This window comes from Artemia sp. Qi Xiang Cuo, chromosome 1, assembly GCF_049724085.1.
Source record: "Artemia sp. Qi Xiang Cuo chromosome 1, ASM4972408v1, whole genome shotgun sequence".
NCBI lineage: Eukaryota > Metazoa > Arthropoda > Branchiopoda > Anostraca > Artemiidae > Artemia > Artemia sp. Qi Xiang Cuo.
Window position 1 is genome coordinate 316,625 of NC_142794.1, and position 5,450 is coordinate 322,074.

General features: G+C 35.0%; 2 non-coding genes across 2 annotated transcripts; both read left to right on the forward strand.

Annotated features, from left to right (window-relative positions):
* Positions 1-3,317: 3,317 nt before the first annotated feature.
* On the forward strand, positions 3,318-3,509 carry LOC148955877 (U2 spliceosomal RNA). The gene has a single exon (XR_016142547.1). It is a non-coding gene; the product is annotated as a U2 spliceosomal RNA (small nuclear RNA).
* Positions 3,510-4,228: 719 nt separating this feature from the next.
* Positions 4,229-4,392, forward strand: LOC148955878 (U1 spliceosomal RNA). Its single transcript, XR_016142631.1, has one exon. It is a non-coding gene; the product is annotated as a U1 spliceosomal RNA (small nuclear RNA).
* Positions 4,393-5,450: the final 1,058 nt, after the last annotated feature.

The window sequence follows — 5,450 nt, forward strand, 5'->3', positions numbered from 1 at the left end:
TCAAAAGGGACCCCCAGGCAAATATACCTCCCCCCTGCCCGAGGCCCCAAACAAAAATCCTGGATGCATATGGATTGGCGGAAAGACATATTGATATCATTTTTAACATTTGGGCAATTTCTGACTCAGAGACAGATTTTTCTTTAATTCAATGAATATTGAATTCTTCAGAAAAAGGGGAGATGGTCTAATCGCAATTACACTGTTAAGACTAAGGGAAATTCTAAATAACATTCATGAATCAGCTAGAAATGGTCCCATGAGCCAATTTAAAAAAAAAAAAAATTTAAATCTTGGTTACCTCGGACTATTTTGAGCTCTTTTAGGGGTTATTAATGCAGTTTGGCCCAGAATACATGATTGAATTATGAAATAGAAGGCTATAAAGAAAAAAATATCAAGGGATATATCCACTTTTATCCTAGCTAAATTATGTTGTGATAATTTGTCTTTGAATGAACTGTCTTTCAAGCATGAATTTTTTCAAATATTCAGCCTGTTTATTGTATCAATATTTAGTCCTGCCGACAGTTTAACTTGACTTTGTCTGATAATTTTACTATAAATCAAATGATAACATCTTTGCACTTTATCTGGTCTGAGCTAAAACACGATCAATAGAATGAATCAGTAGTCATATTCTTATTTACACCGCACAGACCCCTCAAGCAAGTTGAGAAATATTTAAGCTGTGGCCTGGAATCAGAGTTACCTTCTTTCTAGACTCACCAGCATAACCAAACTTGATTAACTAACTTAATGGAAGTCAAGGTTGCCCCAGCTGAAAAATAAAATCCCGATTTTTCTTCTTAGAAAATCCCAAAAAATTCCAGAACACGGTTTTTGACGTAAAAATTAAAACACGTAATTCGAAGTACGGTGAAACGTGGTTTCTAGTTGTAACTAACAACTGATTGTCAATATTTCCAATATTATTTCTTTGAAAACAGTTCCGGTGGATTAGTAGGATCTAAGACAAATATTTTAGGCCAAAGCAATTCACCGAAGTTTCAAGATAACGTGTCGACGCATCCACGTTTCATCGTTATTTGAATTTCCCACCCAAGAATTGACGTCCCACTTAGCAGCCATATAGCGCGTCCAGACTATCCAATTTCTGGAAAATGGGACAGAAAACTGGAAAAAGGAATAGTCGTCCTGACTAGGGTTTTTTTTTCAAAAACTAGGTGGTTTTTTTAAGAAGATATCTGTACAAATTTATCGGCGTTATCCTCATCAAATCGTTTTTCTGAGCCAAAACCTATAGAAAACAAATTTAGAGCCTCGGTTAGACAATTTACCTTTTTTCTATTCAAAACCATCTTAGACAACCATTTTTGTTTATCACTTATCGTGTCTAATCGTCTCCTCCTTCTGGCATTTTTTCCAAATAAGCTTCTACACTACCACTTCCGTCCCATTTTCCACTTTCTGACCCTCTGATTCTTCCTGCCCAGAAAACGTAAAAATGGGACGGAAGACCTGTCTACATTCAAAGATTTCCGTCCCATTTTTCCAGAAAATGGATAGTCTGGACGCGCTAATATTCAATATGGCCTGGCAAGCGGTGAAAGTTGCCTTTTATCACGTCCCTTTCCCTTTTGCCATGCCTGCTTTTCTGTTTAGCAAAAGTCTTGCCAATCAAGAAGCGGACAAGGGAACTATCATTCGTCATACTAAAGTATCCTTTTGAACAGAATAAGTATAATGCCGTAAGCTTTTTAATTACCTTTTCTGAGATTAACTTTGCCCGAGGTATTACACGGGGCAAAATGAACTACAATGACAAGAAAATCCTCGCTGTCTTTGTTTTGAATTCGCCGCTCGTCGTTACATTGGAGTCGAAAGTCCAATCTTGAACGAAAAAATCTTTGCCCTAGTGTGCAAGCGCAAAGCCAGAGGAAACAAACAAAAACAGAGAATATTTGTGATATCGTAGAGAAAAAAATTAGTAGACTAGCAGTCAAAATCATTGAAAATCTTTTTAAATTAAAAAATCCTGGTTTTTAGCAAAAAATCCCAGACCACAAAAAACTCCCAAAAACCGGAATTAATCCATGACATACAGACCATGCCCTTAAGCCAGTTAGGAAGTATATAAGCTGTCACCTAGAATCAAAGTTACCGTCAACTAGGCTCAGCAGCTATACAAAAATTGTTTAATTGGCCAATTAACATTTTTAAATTGATTGAATTGTCAGGACCGTATAAAACAATTAAGATATAATATTTTTTCTAAAATAATATAATTTTTATAAACATTTATTTAAAAAAAAATATTTTCAAATCAAATTTTCAGAAAACTTATTATTTATAAAATTTTGGTCATAGTACAGTTTTTCATAATCTATATCCAATCTAGCTTAAAATGATATGAAACATATATTCTGCAAATAAATTAGCCGAAACGGAAAGTTGCATCATACAATGTGGCATCAGGAATGAGGGGCTAGCTAATTCGACTGACTAGTGTACCTTGCTAATACTTTTACTTGTGTATATTCAAAGTAGTCTGATTATAAGGAAAAAGGGTACTATCCTATTATGCGGGCCTCTCTAAAAAGTCAAGTTTGGTTAACGCTAATGAAATAAAATAGGATGAATATATAATAGTTTAGAAACAAATTTGGGCTATATATTTGCACATTAGGGGGGTGGGGGGTAAAGCACTGCATATATTAAATACGTAACCTAACCTAACCTAGGTACCTTCCCCTCTAGTCTCCAAAAACCACAGTTCAGTATCGTATACACAATGAAAACCTTGCTATCACTGCCTGCTCTATAACAGTTAAGACGTCAAAAACGGGTTTTATCATTGCCTACTCTATAGTGATTAACCCGAGAGGCCCGCATAATGGGATAGTACCGGAAAAAGACTGATAGTTATATAGTAACAACTTGGTTGATAAGTTTATGCTGAAAGCATAAGTACTTTCGGTACCTGTCAATTATATCGACCACAACCAAGAAGTGAAGTTAGGTTAATCCACATGTTCAATTGGAAATTGAGCTAAATCAAAATACACCATTTTCAAATTATTCAATTTTCTTTTGCGTTTTTTTTTATATCTTTGTCTGATTTTGGCTTTTTGAATGACAATTTTTTCCAAGTCTTGATTGGCAAATTTTCCGTTTACCATGAAAATTTGCGATAGACTTTGATATTATGGGAAATGTTTATACTGTTTATAGAAAATCTAATGACAAAGTGATAAGTTAATTGAAAGTCATTTGTGTAATGCAACCGAAAATAAATTTGTGACAAACTTTCTTACTCATATTCTTATATAACCTTGGACAATCCTTGTGTAATTATCACGTCTTAGCCTTTTAGCTAGAATGAAAGTGTATTATCTGTCTTAATCAGCTTAATGTCTGATACGGCCCCTACATGTGGCCCAGAATATTAAACTGATTTTTGGAAACCGGAGGGATGTCGGGACTTGCTCAGCTTCCTTCACGCGTGGGCCCGGTATTGCAGTACTTCTAGGATTGGCACACCCCTTTCGAGGCAAAATCAAAGTCCATGAACCATAATCAATGCCACGTAATGCGTTTTCAAATTTGTTTGAAACCATACCTGTAGTTCCCCGGCCCTTGAATATATTGAAAATAATTTTTTTTTTCATCTGAAAAAAAAAATTTGTTTATAATTTACGAATTTCAGTGGTGAAAAAGCCACTGACCATTCGACATCAATAAATTAAAATCCCCAAGGTGGATTGAAGTCCCCTTACATCTTCTTCGAAAAGAGTATGCGACCAGTAAATGCTGAAATTTAAATTGGACCAAGATTCGAATAGAATTGTTGAAGTTATTGTTTTTGACCTCAGAGGGCTTGGTTCTGTGGTGAGTTGTTAGTGGTAGTAGCAATGAATAAAGTCCCCTTTGGCTGTTTACCAGAAAATAATTGGCATAATCATTAAAACGTATACTGGGTTCTCATAAATTAAAGTTGTGACAATTCATGTTAATAACATAGTGAGAAACTCTTAATTTTTCTTTTCTCAAGAAGATAAACTTGCATTCAAAGGATTAAGACATGTTCATATAGAAATGAAATGGGGCATTGCTATTTTCGAAAATAATTCAGAGACTTGATTCATTGATGTGAAAAAGTTTTGTAAACCTGCATCTGGCTAATAAATTGGAGCTTCTGAGTGGCATTCAAAGCCACGGGATTTATGTCGAAAGACTTTAGTCAAATGTTAAATTTTAATTAAACATACTTAACTGACTGGGGAGCTGCCATGATTATGAAGGAGGCGCTCCAAGGGTGAGGCCTTCTAATTGCACTTGGGACTGGCTGACCCCTGTGATTACCTCAAATGGGGGTAACTTAACAGCGTAACTTTTGGTAGTGGGGGACTGCGTTCGCGCAGATCCCTGTCAACATTCTGAAAAGTTACTGTCATTTGGGCCTCATTTATATGTCACATATTTATCAATTGTAAGCTAAAATCATAGATCCCTGATGCATTTTGTTTTTGAAAATACTCTTTAGTTATTAAATACAGCATTTTGAAATTAACTAGGAAACGAACGAAATTGCTAAAATTTAGATAAAGTCACAAAGTCTAGTCTTAAAAAGTCAAATGCCCTCGGTCACCACACAATCTATCAAGTCAATTGCGTTGACAAAATGTCAAACTAAAAATTCCTTCACTACCCCCAAGGTTCTTGGAATATTTAAATATGGAAGCCTTTGGCTACAGCCATTGTGATCCACCACTCAGTTATATTACAATTATTTTTGAGCCTGATTACTGAATATTTATGTTATTTTCTGCGGATGTAGGTTTTGTACCATGTCATTAAAGTTGCCCATGAGTTGCTGCTCATTGAATATTTTTTCCCATCATGTGATTTTTTGCCTGCATTTACTTGATTGAACATTGAATTCCTTATAGCTTTTGAACCTTGATAAAAAACCGATAAGGATTTACTAGGATTTATTCATATATACTCAAGTCAACTCTAGCATTATTTACCTGGCGGGTGATGTTGCCTAAAAGTGAAACTAAAAACAAGGCCGAACGTTTGAAATTGTCTGAGGTACTGAAAATCAATAGTGCCTTCCAGGGTTGCCACCGTCAGTAGGATTTTACTAGATCTAGTAAAAAAAAATCTAGTAAATTTCCCGAAATCTAGTAAAAAGTCATGATTTATAGTAAACAAAACTTTTTTTTTATTTTCCATGAATTCAGGGAAAAAAATTGTCGTAAACATATGACAATTTACAATTTTTGCTTGTCTGTTTTACAATGTTGCTTGTCTGTCTCAGAGACAGACATGCAGTAACCTATTTTCATAAGCATACACTTCACTTCCGGCCTCTAAAGGTCGACAAAATCAGCTATCTGTGTATCAAATCTTACCAACTAAAAATGAAGCTATAATGACACTTGGATTTGTGATGATTGGGAATCTATTGGAATCAAAACAAA